At 37.5% G+C, this 22,894-nt stretch overlaps 1 long non-coding RNA gene across 2 annotated transcripts; it reads left to right on the top strand.

Moving 5' to 3' along the window:
- Window positions 1–496: 496 nt before the first annotated feature.
- Window positions 497–22,658, top strand: LOC115949527. 2 transcript variants are annotated; one of them, XR_004082972.1, is made up of 4 exons: window positions 497–521; window positions 3,486–3,620; window positions 10,457–10,571; window positions 13,247–13,321. It is a non-coding gene; the product is annotated as an uncharacterized LOC115949527 (long non-coding RNA). The 2 variants fall into 2 exon arrangements; XR_004082973.1 differs by lacking the exons at window positions 10,457–10,571; window positions 13,247–13,321 and adding an exon at window positions 22,597–22,658.
- Window positions 22,659–22,894: the final 236 nt, after the last annotated feature.

The raw sequence follows: 22,894 nt of genomic DNA, 5'->3' as shown, positions 1-22,894 counted from the left end.
TTTTGAAAATTACTTTTGAAATTTGAATGCTTTTGTTCAGTTATATTCCACACCAGAATGATGTGGTCATGTAGCTGCTGACACGTAGTTTGTTTTTTGGTTAACTGTCATAACAGACTTCCCCTCATTTCTGAGGTGATGAGTGGGGCTCATCTGAAGTGTTACAAACATGCCTGGCAGTGGATTCAAAACTTTTAGGGATTTTAGAAGAAATCGATGCCTGTCCTCTGTAGAAACTTCATTGAGTCATGTAGAAAAAATTTTATTATTGTATTAGTAATTTAAATACCACATGTGATGGGCATTTTGCACTAATCATTTCCTGGTTCTTTATTTTGAAAAAATAACTAATAAAAATACAGATTCATTTCCATTGCCCTATCTAATAGTTTTCCCTTCCCTTTTGCCAGGCACTTAGCCACCCTAGAGGTTGGTTAGTCACCCTTCAACTACTGTTTCACAGCTCACCTCAGCCCCACAAGATAAGAAGCTCAACTCTCCCCCCTGAGCTCAATCTCAAGGTAATTTCTGCGAGGCTACTAAGATTTTCTTTTCCATTCAATCACTGGTTCCAAGCAAAAAAGAGCAAAATTTGGACTAATGTCCAAGTCACGTGTTGCTTGAGCAAAGAATGAGATCAGCTACTTGCAGTGTATGTCTTCTGACTGCAGATATGTGTGAATAATAAATTATATTGTCTTTGTTAACAAAGGGTCAGAAGCAAATCCAGTCTCCAAACAGAGCAGTCAGTAGGCTGTATGCAAAGGAGGAAGCAATCTTCCCCCCTAAGTGTCTAGGAGAGGGGCATTCACTCTAGTGTGCCACTCAGGTGGTAACAACATACCGGGTGGATTTCAGAATTTCTTGGATCTTCTCCCTAAACCCTTCCCAACATCTTATTCTTTTCTATAAACTGTAGTATTCACCCAAATCCCTTCCATTGTCTGCTGATCCTGGATGGAAAACTTGGTGATTCCAGTTCACTTAGTACATGTTAGAGCAAAGTATTGAAGGGCTGGAGAACAATAACAAACATCTGCATAAAACTATCCAGTTTTATGCAGATGTTTGTTATTGTTCTCCAGCTTAGTTAATGCTTAGTTAATGATGGTTAGCACTCTCCCTTGATAATCCCACGAAAAATGCTATATATGTTGTTTGTCAACGGTTGCTTTTGAAAATGTAGTCATTCTGACTGAAGGTTCTTGAACAAAAAAACCCCAACCAAACTTAAATTGCTGTTAATTTTAAATGACTATATTTTCATCAGGTTGTTTTCTTTTTAAAAGGAAGAAAGCAATACCCAAGACTGGCCTGCACACAAACCCAAAACTTCCAAATGTTCCTGATACAGAAGGGGGAAAAGCCTCCTCAGCATTTCCTGTTCATCCCTCTGCTGGCAGTGCTCTAGTATTTACTGTAAACAAACGACACCGTCCTCTGGAGGTTAATGGGGCTGTTGATTGGTGTTTGCTCATCACAGCAGGATCTGGTGTGCGATATCTGCTGCTCCTGTGTATTGATGAGTGTGGGCTGCCGGTGGGAGGTACAGCCTGCCGGAGGACAGGGAGGGGGGCACGGGCCTTGTTAGCTCTTTGTGCCTGGGTGGAATGGGAGACCTTGTTTATTTAGCATTCTTAGCAAGTCCTCCAGGACCCTTGCAAAGTCTACTAAAGTAGAATTCCCCCATTCCCGTGGGTCTTTGTAGAAGTATCTAGCTGTTGAAAGACCAGACAAGATAGTTGTATGCTTATTTAAAATAACCTTCGTGCATCTGATCAAACATCTACTCTCATCTGAAACAGCTTAGGACCTCCATAGGGGTTTATTAAGCAGGTAGCAATTTAGAGTATGTCCCTGTCAAAGGTTGTGTGTAAGGGTTTGTTTATATTCTCTCTTGCAAAAATGCAAAGACAGAAAGATTTGCCTGACATTAAGGGCTCCAATCAGGTTTGTGTTCCTAAGAACACAATTTTAAAAAAAGGTGCTATTAAATTCTTAATTAAATGACTATCACATACATAAAGCAATCAGAAAATTAGGAGCCTCTTTACAGACTTATGTGTCTAAGTACAAGAAGCAAAGCAGATGATTTGACTAAAAAGAAATGACAGAGAAAGGTGAGAAATAGTAATTTTCATCCCAACTTACTATATAATTCTTTCTCACTTTTCATTTTTCTAGTTTGGTAGTCTGTTGTGCTACTGATATAAGGACATAATGGGGTATTTTTGATGGCTTTTTTAGAAAGCAGTATTTGTGTTAAGAGAGAACTCAGTTGAAACAATTTGAAGCAAGGTAGGTTGGGGCATATTAGTTTTACTAATGAGAATGCTTTAGAAGATGTTATTAGTGATGGGGGCTTCCTTTTATTTGTTTTCTCCCATGACAGAAAAACTTTCAGTAGCAGGTGAGTATTTGGGGTAATCCTTCCCTCAAATTCTTTTATGTTTGTAATTTTTATTATATATATATATTTTTTTTTAATTCCCTTTTGGTCTTCTCTACATTTATTGCTGATTTTTATGCTGCATGGCTGAGAATGCTGGTCTTATCAGTGCATAAGTAGGAGATGTGAAATTTTTCCTTTTCCCTGATACTAACCACTGTTGAGAAGCAGCAGCACCAGTGCAAAAATTTGCTGCTTAAAGCTGGCCTGAGCTCAAAGCTCCTATGCCACCATCCCCTTTATCCTTGTGAAAATACCTGCAAGGTGGAAGCACCTGAATGCCAACAGTCAAAATTCAGTGTAACTGATAATGTCAAGCAGAAACAGCCCTAATAAATATTTTCTCTTATGTGAAGTTTCTACAAAGTTTTCTGTCTCATTAAATAGTGTTCATGAAGTTATGTAGACTAAATGGTTTTTAAATAAAGCAGTGTATCTCAAATCTGAACAGATATCTAGGAAGCAACATTAAACTCAAGGAGTACAGGAGACAGAGAAAGTCTGTCAAGAGATTTGAAATAGCACAAATCCATTCATTTATGATCACTTCTGAGAGGTAAACCTGTTCAAGGACATGGAAGACCCATCAGAAGGAATCACAGGATTGTATATTGCTGTGGAGATCATTATAAGGTAGTTTCTAAAAATGTGACAGAGTCCTTTGTTACTTGGATAATAAGTTTAAAAATATTTTTTAAAATTACTTACTGACATTTATGTCGGTGTTAAGATAACATATAATACCTATCAGCAATAATAATGAAACAGCCTAACTAAGGATGCAGTGCTATATATGTCTTTCCTTGGCATTGCTCTATCAGTAACTGCATTTCAGAATGATGTTGCACATTATACTTTGAGCTTGACTAGCCCTAAATCTGTTGCAGTGTCTCTAAAAAGGAGAGCTTGTATCCCTTCTTCCCCTGTCTCCTGTCTGATAGCCATTCCTCCCTCTCTCAGAGGAATTTGAGCTGATTCCATTCACTAAGCTGGCAGAAAAGTAAACCCACCAAAAAGTGTCTCTGTGTTTTTGCAGAGGAAAGTTGGCTGAATTGGCTCAGCAGAGACATGCTCCTGCTGGCACTTGGAAAGGGTCAGGTCAAGGCTGAAGGAGGAGGAGTAGTTGAAAAAAAGAAGGGAAGGAAGATCTTCCTGTTCTGGTGTCTACAAGGTATTATGTTGTCTATAATGTGTAATTTCATTCTCAGTTAAGCTGACATGTTGTTTGTAGGGCTGCTCTGTGAACAAGATGATGAATGTAGAGGGCAAGCTGGGTTTGCTGTCAAAAGAGGCATTTGTGAAAATGCACTCTTGGGCCAGGATCTCTTTCAACTCCTCAGTGTTCTTTCTGTGTTTGGTAACACAGGCTATTCAGTTTTTCTAGATTTAATGTGGATTTCTTCCTTTTCTCACATTGGGAAGGGAAATCTTGGACAGCTAGAAAGTGCTTGGAATTTAACAAAAGTTGTTTGACATGATATATAAAACTGAAAACATCTGAAAATAGATTGTATGACTTGCTTACAGGTTTTGTTTCAATTTTACTGCTTTTTTCTTCCTTTGAAAGAAAAGGGATTGATAGACTGCAATAAACAAGTATCCAGCATTTTTACTTTATCTGAATATAACCCATCCATCCATAGGGCAGATCAAAAAATATAATAAAATACTCAAATGTAATGATCATTGTTTATGCATGTAGGACTAAAACATAAATAACAAATAAGAGAGAATCTTTTTAGCATCCGATTGGTGCCCTCACCTGCTGCTGGATGATATCAGACCTGCTAAAGTGTCCATGAGTACAATATTCCACCCTCTAGAGGCCAGTTTACCACAAGTGGATATGAGTCATCTGCAGCACTCCCCCCTTTTCCACTTGAGATAACCTCTCGCTTATTTCATTTCATGTTAGAGCATGCTTCAGTGGCTGTTGACCAGAGGTGCATAAACTTCATATGCTTTCCAAGACTCAAGGAAGTTTTTTTTATTTAAACAATGTAAGAACATTTACATTTTCAAACATAAAATACTGAGGAACTGTCTTTTTCATCAAAGAACTTGAAATTTGTTGACGTTAAAAATTTCATTAGGAACAGAAATACTGAGAACATATTTGGAAATCTTCTTCAAAAGTTAAAACTAACCATGCATTCAGTAAAAGTAGTTCTGGCTTTTAGCAGAGAATGTTAGGGCAAATTGAAGCAAAAAATAATCAGTGATGATTACAGGGAGTTTGAGGATTGTCCAGCCTCAGGTATTGCCCCTTCTTTCTCCATATCAATCTCTCTGCATTAATGAGTGGATACTCCTTCCTTGGCTTCAGTGGGACATTCACAACTGCCTGGAGTGCTTTGCTGGGACACTTTTTGGCCTAACTGCCCTGTCAGTTACAATTAAAAGAGTTAATATGATAGTCAAAGGTCATAAATTGCTTGTGGCTAGTGTTCACTGCTTGTCTCGCACAATGGCAACCAGGAAATTGCCCTGTCAGTTACAATTAGAGGTGTTAATATGGTGGCTAAGGGTCAAAATGCTGCAGTAGGAGGGAGAAGTTGCAAGAACATTTGGTTTACATTAAGTGACGGTTCAGGAAAACTTTCCTTAAACGGGATGGTTACTAAATAGGGATGTATTTCAATGTGAGCAGGAGCCCTGATTAAGGTTTCTACAACATTGCTCTCACAATATTAGGAGTTGAAATTCTGCCATTTGGGGAGCTTTCTAAAGTTTACAGAAATGCCACACTGGTGGAAAAAAGTTGATAGATCACATACTCTCTGGTGAAATATTTTTAGAGATGTAGTTATGAAACAGGAAAAAAAAAAGAAGAAAAATAACACTACTGTTTATTATTGAAGTTTGTATGCACAAAATTACATTACCAAGGTACTGAATTTCTCCTTTTCAGGTGGATTTTCCCAAAAGACCTTTGCCTCATCTAATTATCATTGACTTTCCAGTGAAACTCACCTAGATTTTAGAAACAGCAGATCAAGCCCTGTCTTTTCCTATACTATGGTTTTCTCTCTATTTTATATCTATTTCTTCAGAGAGTGTTTTCCCTACCAATTCCACTGTGGCCAGCTCCACACTTAGAGATGAAATGAAGCAAGTCAATAAGAATATCCATTCTCTTAATATCCCTTGGATTTCAAAGTGTAACTTTGAAAATGGTTTTAAATGTTACACGTAAGAACACTACTCTTCTTTTTGTATTTCCACTGCAGGGTGATGATACTTGATTCCTGCGTATACAAAAGGTGAATTTTATTGTGTATCCACAAAACTGCTTGAGCAGCCAGGTGGTTAACTCATGCTCGGCTCTGGTTTTGCATGGCTATAGACCAGGATTGGTGTAAAGCTAGTTGTGATGTGCCCACACAGATGTGGCAGATATCCATGATCTTTAGGGACTGGAATCTCTTTAATATCACAAATTGAGTAATTATAATCCTAGTATATACATAGCTGCCTTCTAAGAGCTTGATGTCTCTTTTGCCCTGTTACTGAAAAGAGCCACAATATTGAATCAAAAGCATTGTCAAAATAAGTGGTAGAGATAAAAATCTATGGGAAACATTGATGATTTCTGATACACTGAGCTCAATGAAATACTGAATGAGAATAATAGATGAGAACCATACAAGCTGATGGCTCACAAGTAATTTTAGTGCAAACAGTCAATGAATGAAGGCAGTGGCTATAAAACCTCAGAATTTTAGGCCTTCTTGGTCAAGCTGACCATGCAGAAAAGTTCTTGCAGCCCTACCACTGAAGGGCAAACTGAACAACTAAGAGAAAAGAACATATATCAGACAAGAACTTTTTTTAGAATTATTCTACTCGTGACCCTGTCTGGCTTTTTAATTTTACAGAAATTAATATAACAAGACCAATGAGCACTGTCTTTTTATCATTACTGTGTAAAATGCTTCTTAATTCAAAATATTTAAAAGTCTAATGTTCTAATATTTTGTATGTTCTTTAAGCATCTGGATATTCTGGGAAGACATATTCAAAAAGAGATTGAACATGGTATTTTATTCTAAAAAGTCTCACATATTTGGTATTATTAAAAAGTTTTTTGTTATATCTCTATGTTCTTGAAGTAACTTAGGGAAACATCTTCTATCCAAATAATATCCTTAAATTTCCAGGGATGATAAGAATGAATATGAATCTTTCTTTGCAAAATGCTCTATTTATAATTTCAAAGATGTAAGATGAAATATTAAGCTATTTTAAAAAGTTATGAAAATGTCTAATAATTTCTTCCATTAGTAAAATGTATTTAAGAATGTATTTGAAAGCAAAAAATATAAATAAATATAGAAGAATATCCTCCATGTTGAAAAGTCAAGAAAGAAAAAAGGTTCAGCTTCATCAAAATTAGTCAAAGCACTTTTATTAGACATAGGATAATTGTATATGTGATTCACTTCCCCTAAAAGCATAATAGAAATGTGGTCTTCATTCTTGGGCTGAGAGAGTGATATGTTAGTTCTCTTACTTTTAGAAGAACTGCTTCTTATGTTTCATCTATGAAATCGAAGTCTCTGTTTTTATCCCCTTAACATGGGCATCTTATAGATCTTATGCACTTAAAAGGTAAATCAGGTCAGCAGTTACAAAAACCAGTTTTCCCAATTACCTGATTTTTAGAAATAATCTAGATAAACAGAAGGCCAAGCAAGCTACTGAGGACAAACAGTCTGTAATTCTGTATCACATATCAACTGTTGGCAAATCATCTATGCACAAAGATATACAGACATGAAATCAATTTTCAGTGTTACACCTCTTCAAAGTCATAAGCACAGAGCATATGCTGTTGGACTGATGTGAGGCAGGGGTCAGATTTGTCCTACTCCATAATGCTCTGACTGTAGAGCTAAATGAAATCTGTGTTCAGGCAGTTTGATTTCTTGTTATACATGAGCATTTGCTGGACACATTTTGAAAAAAGTATCTGTTGCATGGGTTTTCAAGTCTGGGGGTTCTTTAGTCATGCTTGATATATTTAAGGGAATTGTTTGAAGGGCAATGGACACAGAGGGAAGACGTTCTAGAAGATAACATTTCAATACACTAGGAAAGAAAATAAAGGTTTGTAAAAGAACCATAAAGATGCTACACTTCAAATTTAATGTAGAGAAAAAAGGAAATTCTTCATGTGTGTAAATATTAACAACTCTTCTAATTAATTAGATTCCATTCAGTATTGGTTGGCTTAATGGTTTTAGTCCTATCCATGTTCATGGTGCTTATCCCTTTCATGTGAGTACAGCAAAAATCCATACATTTTTCCAGCTGCAGGAGCCACACACTACCCTGAGTGTTTTGTATGTTGAAAGCTAAGACAGAAAAGTCTTAATGAGACCTGTTTTGTTCTCCTGTCCTCTCCTGCCCTAGGAACAAAGGGTAAAAAATATATGCATGGCAATATACAGCTACACACAAGATAGTTTTATATTTGCAGTTTTACATTTATCTGTGAGTTCTGTTCTGTGAAGAGGAATTTTTCCTCAGTAAAGCCAAGTTAGCAGAAAGATATAATAAAATGTATACAAATTTCTAGTACACTGACAAGACACTTTTAGAGGCCAGGAAATATTTTTCCTCATGTTCTATTTGGGGAACTGAACAGAAGGTTAATAGTCTGTTGCTGAGGTGCTGATAATTCATAACTCTCAGCAGGATTGCAGTTGTAATCGTTACCTAAAATCAGCTCATGATCAGTGTTACAAATCACAGCACTAAACCATTGCTACTGCAAAAAAATAGTTCCCTTGCTTGAATCAAGCATATTATGTTTTGAATAACCGGTTGCTCTCCTAACATCTGAAATAAGTTAGGAGAGGGTAGAAAAATGTAATACCTTGATGACTGTCTATAAACAAACATTGTCACTCAGAAGGTGTTTTCAAAAGGCTTTTTTACTCTTAAAAAATAAACTTACCACTAATTAGTTAAGGCTTGCCTTTCTCCTGTAGGTAAACAGCGTTAATGAACTTAATTGGTCACTAATTGCTTTATTGGTTTTGTGCCTTCTTTCTGGGAAACTCTCCACTTAACCAGACCTGGTGGGAAACCACAGCCTTCACAGTGAGAGGTAGCAGCATCCAGGAAGGGGTGGTGTGGAAACAAGCTTGAGGTCATGATTAGGAGAGGAGAGATCTGGGATGGTATTTGTTGTCACAGTGTTCTCTCTTCTGCGGGAAGAAAGCAGCTGTGTCAGAGCTGTGCGGGTAACCAAGACCAGAGCAATTCCTAGCTCCTCTTCAGCTGGGTGACTATCAGGTAGAAAGCTGCTTGCTTGGATTTTCCCAGCTTATCTGGAAATACATTTTGACTTCTCACAAGCTGTGGTGCAAGGACTAGAAGATCTTCCCAGTATAGTTTTCTTTTCTTTTTTTTTTTACCATCTCAAACCAGTGCTAGCTAAGCAATTCAGAGCTAATAGAGCTTAACTGCTTTCCTTATTTTTTCTTTTCTGCTCTTTTAATTTCAACAAAGAAAAGGAGGAACTGAGAACCGGAGGTGAAGGAAGAATAATTATTTGGAGATAGAAAAAGGAACACAGCATGGTTACTTAATTTAATTTCTTTGGGATATGAAAGATTATTTTTTTGACTGTGCCTGCATTAGTGTTATCAGAAACAATTATTGCAAGAGCACTTAATTATTTTCAGAGCACTTATTTTATAGCCAATCTCAGCTTTCCCAGTGATTTTATAGATCAGCAACTCCTCTGTGGTAAATTATTTTATTTAGATCTAGGTGTTCAGCATTGCAGATGAATGAGACTGTTGAGATCTACTGAAAGGGACCAATTCGAGAGAGCTCATGGTTTAGAATAACATTTTTGATATGTCCTATCCCAAAAGAGAATCTGCTAGTCATGCCAGCACTATGGAGGGAGCTGCTCCTGGGGTACTGTCGAACTGACTGGCTGGAGCACGTGTGAGTGCGTGCTGACTGCACCCCAAGAGAACATTGTAGCTACAACATCACAGAATCACTCAGGTTGAAAGGGACCACAGTGCGTCATCTGGTGCAACCTCCCTTCTAAAGCATGATGCAAAATTTGTCCAGACAGTTCTGAAAATACTTCCAGTGAGGGGGACTCCACAATTCCTCTGGGCAATCTATTCCAGTGTTATAACAATGCAGTAAGGAAATTCTTCTTTATGCTCAGTTAGATGTCTCTGTCCATCAGTTTCTGCCCTCTGCCTCTTGTCCTATTCCTCAACACCACCAAGCATAGCCTGACTCCATCCTCTTCAGATACCACTAGATGCTGATATAACCCCCTATCACTTGTTCCTTCTCTGGGCTGAAGAGGCCCAGATCGCTCCGACTATCCTCACAACTGAGGTCTCCAGTCCCCTGTCATCCTCACAGCCCTCTGTTGGACCTGCTCCAGGAGCTCTCTCTTCTGCTGAGGAGCCCAGAACTGGACACAGATATGCTTCACCAGGGCTGAGTAGAGGGGCAGGATCATGTCCTTCATCCTGCTGGCAATGCTCTTCCTAAGACACCCAAAGGTAGTCCTAGAGTTGATACACTGCGATGGTGTCACCAGAAGCTGTCTGTTCACTCCTGGACCAAAGGCTATTCTCCCATTGCAAAGGCAGCAAGAATAAATGGACTCCAGATCTTCAGCTGCCACAATTCACAGGCGGGTGGGTAAGTCTGGAACACAGATGCATTGACTAAGCAATGAAGGTGGTTTAGAACATATGTCAGGCTGTGAATTGTAGCGGCTGAAGGTCTGGCACAAAATTATTCCTGGTGCTGCTAAGTTTAGAGGTGGGTGACAGCTGCCAGTGGTGACATCTTAAATCACAGTATCTAAATACTCCAGAGCTGTGTCAACCCAGAGCCTGGATGATCCATCTATGAAACAGTTTTGCATGTCACTATCACGTATGTAAGTGTAAACAGTGAAGTAATGACACAATTGGTATAACTTACTTATCCTGGCTCTTTTTTGTACAAAAGATTTCAGAAATGAAGATGCATCTTTATTTTCGAAGTGTGAACCAAAAACTGCAGTCAAGAGACACAAGTTGTGGCTGCTACCACTTGATAATGAAATAAACTACCTGGATAATAGGTGATGCCTCATATACTTTTATTTTCAAGTGATGTGCTTATGTGAATGTGTCATGAAAATGCTAGTTTAATCTAAGAGCGAAGCTCTCACTTTCTTTCCAGGACAAGCAGCCATATCCTTCAGCAAGTAGCAATCTAGTATCTCAGTGTTTATCCATGTTTCTCCATTTGTTTATGGTTGTGTGTAGAGTTCATGGAAATTCTAATCTTGGCCTCCAAAATGAATCTTCCAACAAAGTTTTCACAGTTTTGGAATGTGAAAAATTGTCAGTCGGGAATTGGATGGAGACTGCCAATCTCATTTTTTTAGATTACCAAGAAATTTTGGTGAGGTTTTGTATTTCCCTAAACTGAGAGTATGGTGATTTTAGTTGCCCTGCTATGAAATAAAGATTTTTATAGTTAAAAAATGCCATTACTGGTATTAACTGATTTTAATGGAGTTCCTTGAATTTGAATCACCTTTTTTCCTTATAACAAGTAAGTTAAAAAAAAAGAGTACAAATTATTTAGCAACTGTGGAGTGTATTTTCCCCTTGATGTGTATTCTTAATTCCCATTAAACTGAAATAGGAGAGACTACACTGCTGAATGTGTGTGTAACATTAACATTTTGATATGCTCCCAGTTGGTAAGAGCGAGAGCGACACTGACAGCTGCTAACAGTGTCAACAGTCTCACAGGATGAAGTGTGGCGAGCCCCCAACTGTTTCCCATTCAAATGAATTATGAGTCCTCGCTGCTCAGGGGCACCCTGATAAGAGACCATTTGAGTAGAGTTGTGAGACTTGGGGAATATCCACCTGTCAGGATGGTCGCCATCCTTCAAATAAAGTAAAATGGAGGAAGACATCTCAGGAGAGGGAGAGAGCTAAAATAAGGAGAGAGGATGTCAAAACCCTGCTAAGGAGAGCTCAGGGGAGAAGTAGCTCCTGGTTCAGAGAATAAGATGTGCTAAGGATGGGGAATGTTCTAAAGGAAATGCAATGAGGCAACATGAGATGACTTGGGAGCCTACCCACCGTCCAACATCAAAGTCTGACTGCGGAGAATGTTTGATCACTTGCTGCTTAATATTACATGCTCTATATTAATGCCAAAATTATTGGCCTGCTGCCTTAGTGCTACTTATAGTACTTCATTCAATTTGCTTGCTTTCCTATTAACTTGTAATTTTCCCTTTTTCCGAGAAACATCACATGGGGACAATAAACTACCTACTCTTGGTAAAGAGTAACAAATATTATCTGTGGTCTGCAATACTCCCAAGTTATTTCCTTTTCCTGCAATGTAAATAATGTGTAAAGTATTTCATAGAAGCATTTATTGTGGAAGGTGCCTGGCAGATTTCGTAGTTTGTTTCCTGGGATTACAACATAATTAATTTCATTATCCCTAAGCACTGCATAACAGATGGGTGTTTAGCCTGGCCTAAAAAATGCCCAAAAGTTTGTAATTCCCCAAAACTATACCTTTGGATAGTTTATTCTTACAATTATCAAGTATTCCATCTGATTTTTCCCTACCACGTTCTGAAAGTCTTGCTGCTTTACTCTTCAGATACGTAGACCAGGGGCACTTTTTAAATCCTTTCCATCACCCAAAATTACTGGGTTTGTTCAATTTATCTAAAAAATATGGGTCTTTGAATAACAATATCAGTTTATAGTTTAATCAAAGATCAATTGTACTTTGAATTTGGGGTGTGATTTTTTTTATTTTTTTTTTTAAGCTGGGATGTTTTTACTAATGCAGCTTAGGAGCATGCTTTCCTTTCAGGAAAAAAAGCACTCTTGGTTTGTCAGCCGTAAGTCCCTAAGTATATTAGTCTTTTCTCCTTCCTGTAAATTTTCTGTTTCATTAGGCTTCAAAGTATATATGGCTCAGTGGTGTCCATCAGTATTGGTGCTTTTTGTGTTGTGTTGTTGGTGTTTTTAATATGTTTCCAACCATCACTTTAAAATTACTTTTTTAATCGTTGCTCCCTCCCTGCTGGTTTAACTATGACCATTAAGAATTACTTGTGGTCAGATGTTTATCCAGTGATGTGTTTTCTTTATCATGCTGGAAAACCTTACTCTTGAGATTGATCCAAGAATGATGTCACCCACTGGTTTTCAACTGCTACTTCTCCTTTTCTGTGTCAGCTAGTTAGGAAAAGCATGAAATAAAAACCATTCAACTGCTGCTAATGTTTTGGCTTCAGCAAAGCTGCTGAATAGTTGCCAAACAATTTTTCCTGTTCCTGCAGAGGTAAAAAACCCAGAATAACTAAATAAAACAACTGCTTATCTTTCACTGACCAAACCCCAACCCCTTTCTCCCTCCTCTATCAAATGTTAGCCTGTCAAAAGTCCATTGGGGACTGTGTGTGTCCCAAGACAGCTTGTTCCATCCCCCATCACTTCTGGAATTCTGGAAGGCAGAAGTCTTTCCAACCCAGGCCACATCACACACCCATCCTGAAAGTATATGAACTGCAGGGACAACTATGAATAAGAAGTTAAAATCATCTTATCTTTCCTTCACAAGGTGTAGTAGTTCTTTTAGTCTTCCTATTTTGTTTGCACATCAGGTGACAGATTTGGCATATTTAGTTAGAAGCTGAAATTAATACATTTATATAGTTGTAAATTTAACATATTCTTTAAGATTCTAAGCTGCATTCTCACGCAGGCTGAAAGCATGGCTGAATGATGCATTATTGGAAGCTGTGGAGGTCATAAAAAGCTGCAGTTTAAAACCATGACACGGATGGTGGCTGCTGGTGGTGGAGGCTGTTTGAAGGTACCTGTGGACTTTCCTGTATTCCTTGTGGTCAAAGCTGTGCTCCCTTCCATAGCCGCACAACAACTTGTGTACGATGCACCCAGTTGAGCTTGCTTCGAAATTTTGAGTGGGTGTTTTATCCATTAGGCCACCCAGTGTTTGGATGATACCAAAGATATTTGTGGGATTTGTGTTAACTGTGGGAGGGTTCTCTTGCCAAGTCTCTCTGTGCAATATGAATGCGTTGACAATGACAGGAAAAAAACCTACAACTCTTTGAAAAAACTACAAATGACATAAAGGGGTCAGCTCAAAAGAAAAGATTTTTTTCATTTCATGTTAAAACCTATTTTAAAAGTGTTGCAGAATTCATACTTAATTTACACCATGCTCAATTTTGCCATCCCTGTGTTGAATAAAGCTTTATCTCTCAGATAGTTCCAGCACAAAGTGGACACAAAGATTTATATGTGCAATGGTTTTTTGCTATCAAAGTATCAAGAATAATATTCTTATGATGTTTTGAGCTACAATATATCTCCAGAAATAAAACTAGATTATCAGTAGTTCTGATAATTCTGTTTAGTTGGTAAATAGGGAAAAGTTTGATTCCTGTTATGAACAGTGATGATTTTTAGATGCTTGATTATATTAAATACTTAAAAAATTACTCACTTGTTGGAACACTGGCAACTGATATCCGAATAATTAGCACTTTGTTTCTGATTATTGTCTTGCATTGCTTGCAACAAAATCAAATTTATTCCTAGAGTTTCTAGAAAAATCAGAAGTATTTTTTAAAAATATAGTTAATCTAAAAGGGGACATGATCAGTTAGTCATCTGATACCCATTTGCCAAATATTTAATTTTTTTGAAAGCTTTTATGGCTCTAAGGATTCATTGATTAAATGTTCTTAATTAAAATAACATGCCTTATTATTTTCAGGCTATGCCCAAGAGCTGCTTTCAGGCATTATATTTTCCCTTGGGTATTGTCAGCTGGAGACGCTGTGGTTTCCAGGTCTTCTTTTCATGCTTGCAGTTTCCAGTCAAGTCCTACTGACAGCATTCTCAATAAATTAAGTTGCAGAATGACTTTCAGAGCAGTTTGATATGCTCCATTTTGTAAATGCTACTTGTTATTATCTTCGTCACTTTTTTAAACTTAAATTGTAGATTCTTTTTATACAAGTATTAAATCCTTATTTTCTTTTTATATATGACTAGCATTATGAGGAAGTCCTAGTTGAGGATGGTGTGGAAACATTTGTCAAACTGTAGTCACACAGTTAAAACTCAGTAAAGTGATACTTCATTAAATACTTAATTTCAGTACTTACCTAAGAGCTCTTGGCTGTGACAGAGCAGAACATCTTTACTGTGGTAATAAACCAAGTGGACTAGACAATGCCCTTTAATTGTTTTAACTTAATATAATTTATTTCTCAGGTATGTCAGCTCAGTAAGCCATATAAATTTCTAGAAGTTGTCATATGCTTGGGGATTTTTTCATTGTTGTACTGCTTTTTACTTGTAAAAATTTTCACACAACCTACTTTTGAGGCTCAGTAGCCCCAGATCATTTATGTTCTTTAGAAGGTCTCTGTTACAGTTTTATAGACTTTACTATGTATAATGACAGTGTCTAGTACTATGTAAATAATACTTAGTATGCATCCATACAAAATCCCTTCAAGATAAGGGTAGTTTTGAGTCCTTGTTTCAAGTCTGTTTTACAAGGAGTCTGTTGCCCTATTTCATGCTATAAATTAGTCCACCGTAACACATTTCTTACTTACTTGCTGTAGGACTAATGATTTATTTGAAGGACACAAAGTCTGAACTCCAAAGAGGAAAAAAACTGTATTATTTATATCATTTGGCTTAGAAGTTTGCAAAAAGTTGTAGAAACATGTGAAGATGAGCTTTATAATTTTTCCCAAAGCCAGGTTAGAGGTAACAAAGAAACAGTCTGGGCATGATAGTGGATTGAAAACTAGCAATAATAAGTTAGTGGATTATAAAAGCAGGAAATAGTAATTTCAAAACACTGTTGGGCTTAGTCCATGTGTCGTGTCAACTGGTTTTTGACTTTTTTCCCTCTGAATACTTTCTAAAGACAGTGGTATTGTTTATAGTTTCTCCAGAGTATTTGCAAGTTGGCTTTGTTGGACTTTGCTGAACTGTGCTTAGCACGTTGAGGTGTGGCCACATGGCAAGAAGCAGAAAGGAAATGTCAAGGCAGCACCTCTAGAACAATAATACCTGTTTACATTTTGTGCTGCTACCAAAAGGAGACTTGTTGAATCATGAAAGAAATCCCTGAGGCCACATTTATGTCATAAGTTGTGTGTGTTATATGGGATGAAGCCTTGTCCCATCTCAGTGACAGCTTAAACCTCAGCTAAATATGTTTGTACAGCCACATCACCTTGAGTAGTGATTTTTGTCAGACATTCGAAGCAAAGAAATGTCAAGTATTTCAATGGAGTAACCTTAGATAAAATGCAGGATTGGTGATTTCACTGGGACAGAAGTAACATCAGTCTCTGATGTTGGTTTAAATGGTGCTGAGCAGCCAAAGAGGAAGTTTAACATTAAGATGAAAACTCTAGCTTGGATATTAAGTCCATAAGAAATTGTGGGCATATCTATTTTCTTTTTTTACACTTTACATGCTGTTGTGGAAGAATTAAGGAAGAGCATGCTATCATTTAATTTGGGTAGGTCTACTAATGATGATTTTATAGGAATCTGAACTGGAGGTTATTTTATAATTTATAATAGGCATTTACAGTAGATTCTGATTGTAGTTGAAGCCAAAAAGAGCTTTGCATTAATAGCTAGGACTCCAACCCAGAAAATGTTAGATTTTTAGCATGCCTTTGAAGTCTTTAGCAGGGCGACATACATGCTATAAATTGCAGTTTAAGGTTCTAGCTATACTAACACAAGGAGTTAACCCAGTTCAGTTTATTTGCTGGATACCACACAGTGGAGTTTTAAGATAAATAATCATATGTTGGATCTTGTCTAGTCTTTAAAGCTACACTTGATGTTCTCTTGATTTAAACTGAGCCCTGATAACTTAGGAGGAAAAAAAATTACTACAAATTAGGTCATACTGCATTCCTTTTGGTAACTGATGTATTTTCCAAAGAGGAGTCTAAAACTCAGATGTAATAAATGGAAGCAGAGCTTACTAAGATGAGGTGGACTGCCAGAGTAATGGTTTTATGCTACAAAAGCACCTTGAAGGTATAGTGCAAGCATGGTGGTATCTGATGGGGAGGAGGAATAAGAGAGGTCTTGAGTCCAGTGCTCCTTTATGTCTTGTAATACAGAATGATGATGGCTGAACACTGGATGTCAGTTCCTTGCTACACTACATTTCTATAACAGTGTATACAATAGTTTTGTGTATAAGTCACTATGAATAGCCATTTGTAACATGTACTTTGTCAAACACTTCACAGATAAAACAGACATTTTGAGATAGTGTGACAGATACTGTACATTTTTTATGTAGCCAATGAGGTAGGAGACAAATGAACATTATACATTCAATCTGGGGCTGACATGGTGAGTCTAGTAAAATGGATGCAATGCATTATTATTACATTATGATGAACAGCTATCCACCTGCATTACAAATAGCATTATTTAAAACAGCTAAATTGTTATCTAGAGCAATATTTATCAAAACAGGGATCCCTCAGGAGGAGTCTAGGGCAAGCCATCAAAGATAGGATAAAGAAAACAAAAAAAAACCCCAAGAAACATTGGTCGCTCCATTTTGTTTAATCCATACTGGAAATCAGCAGCTCTGGAATCATCTATCATTTGTAGGGCAGTGGCACATGCAGGTCAGACCCTTAAGGCAGGTGTGACAACTCCCCATAGCTCTCTCACACCTTTTGCAAGTGCAGCTCAGTTTGTTCTGAGACATTCCCAGTGTCTGTACCTCAGTCCCAGCCCTGCTCTTGTAAGGCTCTTGCTGGCACTTGCTGTACACAGCTGGGGCCTCCAGCAGCTGCCTCTGTAGGGCTCTCCTGGGGCTGACTCTAGAAAACTTGTGCCATCTTCACATCCTCTAGATTCTCAGCTGCTCTGCAGGTCAAAAAAGCTGCTGGTTGTTTTAAATGATGGCAACCCATCCCAGGCTGCTTCTGGGGTTAGTGTATTTCCCAGAGTCCTGAGAGCATGCCCAATTCTGCCCCTTGGCACATTTCCTCTGCAGGTGTGTGCAAGGAGAGAGGAAGCAGCTTCACGGTGTGATTTACAATTTCAGCTCCCAAACAAATCCTTGCAATGGCAATGTATTAAAGGAGTTGGGCAGGGAACCAAATCCCTGGACAGTGAAGAGTATATCTAGCTGCATTTAATTTAATTTATATTTCTTGCTGAACAAAGGTGGCAGTGGTAAAGCATCTTTTTTCCTCTCTACTACATGTGCAGTGTGCATCTTTGAAATGCATCACTCTTACTATTTCTGTTTCTTTCTGGGAATGGTTCTTGTGCACTTCTCTTCCAAGATTGTCTTTTGGGAGGTTTGCATATCATTTATGCACCTTTGGGGAAAATATTGCCTGGGACTAGATTTGAGAAATGTGGACCAAGCCAAATGTGGCAGTTTTCCAGACCGTAATTGTATTATGTTTTAAGGCAAAATGATTTTACAGTAGTTATGCAATAAACATATGTAATGCATATATGTACAGCTTCTGTAATTCATCAGGCATTTGAAAAAGAGCAACTTGAAATAAAAAGTTGGCTCTCACTTAAAACTAAAGGAAATAATATTGAGTAAAACAAAGAAAAAAGCTTCAGCACTAAACTTTAGAAGTCAGCAAATCCATTCTGAGGAGCATACCCATGTCTTCATTACACAGTGCATTACTGTCAGCATGTTCTAAAAATGATCATGACTTCCAGCTCAGGATATGAAAATTGGGCTTTCTAATAAAAGCAAATGAAACATCTTGTGAAAATTAATTTGTTGCTATTTTGATATGCTGGATATTCTATGGGAAACATTCATTTAAATTTCAGTTGTTCCATAGACTGTACATAGAAAAAAATTATTGCAGTGCATTAACATAAATCATCAAAAAAGTCAGAAGTTGGATTTACCACATTTTCTTGAAGCCCCTTGGAAAATGTGCTGATTATTGTTTCCAAGAGCTTGTGCTGCTCTGGGTGAGTGATATCACATGTGGTGGTGAGAGCCATGTAATTAGTGTGTGTTTCTTAGGCATCTTTGACCACTCATCTATCTCTTCCAGAATTGCCTTTCACAGTTTCTGAAGTTACCACTGGTTTTTTGTTTTATTTTTTTTTTTACTTTGCTTTTCTTTTTCGCCTCTGAGGGCTTACAAACTTTCCCAACACGTCTCATTTGTTTTGTAACATAAAGAGCACGTCATGCTGGACTATTGACTTCTCATTGGGATGAGTGTCATATTGAAAGTTATTTTGAATGATTCCTAGGAAACAGTTCTCAACATACTTTTTCAGTAAACTTTCCTGTCTCCCAAGAATATTTTCATGTTACTGATTGTTGTCAGAATACTTATTTTTCTGTTTCTCTTGAGTTTTTACTGCTTTGTCCAATATATGATAATATAAACACCCCAATACATGGATCTTGAACCTGAAATAATGTTTTCTGAGGATGAAGAATGTTTTATAATAATGTCTATAAAATGCTGCATTTACTTATGGTGTGCAGGTATTTTATTAATATTAATGAATGTGTAATTGAAATTAGCAGGTTCCCTTGGAAAGGTAAACTATTCTCTTTGTGTTTTGATTTTAAAATAGATCTTTGTTTCTTAAAACATACTTTAATCTTTCATTCTGCTGGAATTTAAGTTCCATTTTGTTCCCCTGAAATTCAGCCTTCCAACTTCTATACAAGAATGATCTCAAGAGAAATAATTCCCTTCAAAAGGGATTTTTTCCTGGATAGTTTTTTTGTGACTTTCCCTCTGGGAGTCATGGTAAAATGGCTGAATGTTTGGATCTAGGTTTGAGGAAGATAAAAAGGACAGGGGCTTCTAAGTGGTACTATCAGGAAAAAGAGAAGTTATAGACAGATCTATGAATGTCCTATTTGTGAAGTTGTTGGGCAATCTTTAGGGATGTTTATATCACAGCCTTTTATTGAATGGTGGCATGGAGAGACACTACCATGGAGCTTTTTCTGTCCTGTGATCACTGAGCCTATAGCTCACATACAGGGTTATTTCTTTTTAGTGTCAGAAGAATCCAATCTGATCATCTATCCCTAACAGCATTACACAAGCCAGAGAGCCAAACTTCATATGCATTGCCAAGCACCTGGTATTTTTTTTTCTGGGTAAATTATAGAAAAGAGACTTGGCCTGAGTATGTTATATGATGGTGAATCCCCTACATCTTCAATGAAATGCTCCAACAGTCAATAACCCTCTTGAAATCAGCCTTTTTACTATCAGCTGTTATTCCGTCTTCCTCTCTTTAAGATATACTGCGGAGCTCCCTGCTATCACAAATGTCTTCCTTATGTTGTGACCTGGAATCTGTGGTCAGTCACCACTTGGATTTGTCTGTGATGAACTAAATGGGTTGAATTTCTTCAGTCTCTTATTGTAAGGCAGTATTTTCAAGATGTTGAATCACTTTGTGGCTCTCATTTGAGCTATCACCAGTTTGCTGAATTCTTCTGGGGAGCTCCCAGTGTACTACTTATGGTCTCACTAATGCTATATGCAGAGGGTCATATCAGCTCATTACTCCTGCTTGCTATATGCTATTTCCCTGCTTATGCATTAAAGGATTGTATTAGCTCTCTTGGCCACTGTGCCTCCTTGTGAGATTTACTGCTGGAAGGACTTGGAAAAAGCTCAGAGGTACTCAGACAGCAGTTGGGAAGACCTTATTCACTAGTGATGGCTGGGGCTCCTTCAAGAAATTTGTCAGTGATCTGGAAGGCTTACAGTAGTGATAGAAATGAGAGCAAGTCCTGGCTGCACCTCTCCTTGAGAAATACTCAGGTTTGCTCTCCAGCTAAAGCACAGTTCATTCCTGTGGTGCTAAATTCTACAGCTTTCTTTCCAGACCCAGGAGAGCCACGACATCCCACATATGCAGCATGCAAATACAATCCTGCTTGCTTAGCTCAACAGCCAGGCAGTGGCTGCTGCTCCCATGGCAGCACAGAGAATTAGAAAATGATGTGCAGTCTTCTCTGTCTTTGCTTGCAGAAATATCCACAGTGGCTTTCTTTTTCCTACCTCTGTGACTCCAAAAATGCTTTTAACTCATTTCTTCCTGTATAAAAAATTGTTGGTTTGAGGTCTAACAAAGTCCTCGACTTAAATAGAAGGGAGCCCTCGTGTGAAATTATGGGTGCCATCGTGAGATTATTGTCTGCTTCTAAAGCAGTAGAAATATACTGCCCATGCAACAAATGCCAGCAAGTTGCATCTTTGCTGACTGCCAATGTATTGATCAGGAAAGTGGCCATAGTAGAGAAGATTTTGACCTATTTTATTTTGGTTTTGTTGTTCTTTTTTGGCTTCAAGGATTTATCTTGTTGTTGTTGGTTATTACGGGATTTTTGTTGTTGGTTTGGGGTTTTTTTTAGTTTTTATTACATGTTTTACATGGTTTACAAAAAATAGAAGAGTGAAAAGGGTTTTGTAAAAATTCTGACAGAATTTTTTTCAATAATATCTTATTTCTGGTAGAGATTTCACTTATGACTAGTGCCATATACTTTTGTGGAAAACAATAAAGGAATAAATTATGAATAAGAAAAGGATGCTGTTATGAACTGAAAACAATTGACTAATCTTCACATATATCAGAAGCAGGTCTGTACACTCACTGAGAAACTCTTCTGGAGTTTCAAATAGAATAGTGAAAATTGGTCATACAAGGTGAATACTGGTGGTCAAAAGCTATTTTAAGTATCAGTTGAGCTTGGACAAAATGGGTGTGTACTACCCCTGTATTTTTTTCTTTGGAGGTTTGGAACAGGAATTTCTCAGTCTGCTCTTTCTTTGTCTTGTTTTTTCCTCTTATGTGATGAAATGACCCTGCTCTTTGTGATTGGATCCCAGTTAAAGCCAGCCTCAGACATGCACTTTTTCCCTTATGGCAAAAAAAAATGCAGGACTGAGGAGGTGAAAAAGTGATGATTTAATTTTTTTTTCCTTTCTAAGTAGGTATCAGTTCAGGAAACAAATGGGTCTTCATAGGAGTACAGCGGGCACAGATACTCTATAAGCACAGATTTTGAAGGAGGATATTGTCAAAACTGGACCTCCTTCCTTTGTGATTTCCAGACTAATATGAAAAATAATTTCTATGAGGCTGACAGGGTATGCAGACACTGCAAAAAAGCACTGTCTTTTCTAAACCTTCATTAAAAGGGTAAGGAGGCTTCTTTCACGTATAAAATGATTGTCTGGGATTACCCCAAAGTCTGAATTGAACTTCAATGGGCTTCCATTCTTATCTCATGTTATTTTTTTTAGTTAGAAAAGTTTAATGGATGACATTGGATAAAAAACTCATCAGAATGAATCTTGTTTTCATTTGTTCAAAAGGAAACTCTGCACTCTTTTCTTGTTTTGCCATTATGCTTAGTTATCCTCCAGATTCATCCAGATAATTTATGTCACTGTTCGGGGTAAAACTTAGAAGTTACAAACTTCATTGAGTAGCACAGCATACAAAGGCTTTAGTTTAATATCACAAAATCTCTTACTATGGCTTACTTGCAAATTGTCATGCACCTGTTTTGTTGACTATAAATAAGTCAGTTTAGTAGACTTGGTTTAGAAAGGCACAAACCTCTCAGCTAAAAAAAGGTAATTCTTTGTGGTTTACATCATTTGTGGTGTTGCACAGACCTAGGTTTGACTAAAGCAGCTTAAAATTTGTATTTGAGAAAAATGTGTTTTCTCAATTGAAGGGGCATATGATTCTTTCATGCATGCCTGCTTTTGTATCCAGCCACACGATGAATTCTTTGTGCTTTTGTCTCATTTATTTTTGATTTTATTTTAATTTTTTACTTTTTCCCCCTCACTCTGTTGGTATGTTTGAATTACTAGATCATAATGAAGGATAAGGCGTGCTAGATTTCAGTGCTCTTTTGGCAGTTTGGGAATGACAAATGAAAGCAACTAGTCATTTGATTTTCCTGCCCATCTGCTTTAATCATTAAAAAGAAAACCCAATGAATTTTTATTTTTCTTACAGAAAAAACGGAAATTTATAATCGGGTTTAAGAGACCAAAATTATCCTGTGTTCTACATGACCCAACTCTACATTTTGTGCTTTTCACAAATGGGCACCAACGGAGCACCAAACCTCTGAACCTCTGTGCTTCTGAATCTCCTCAAAGGTGAGTTACTGCAAGTGCTGCAGCATTGACAGCTTCATTCTGCCCAGCCTAGAGCCTGGACTCTTAAGTGCTGTGAATGCTTTTATTTCCTAATAAAATGTGAAGCCTTGAGAAAATAAGGAAATCAGAGCACATTAATCAGAATTACTAAT

This window comes from Geospiza fortis, unplaced genomic scaffold, assembly GCF_000277835.1.
Source record: "Geospiza fortis unplaced genomic scaffold, GeoFor_1.0 scaffold11, whole genome shotgun sequence".
NCBI lineage: Eukaryota > Metazoa > Chordata > Aves > Passeriformes > Thraupidae > Geospiza > Geospiza fortis.
The sequence above is the reverse complement of the archived record's forward strand: the minus strand, read 5'-3'. Positions and strand labels throughout refer to the sequence as shown.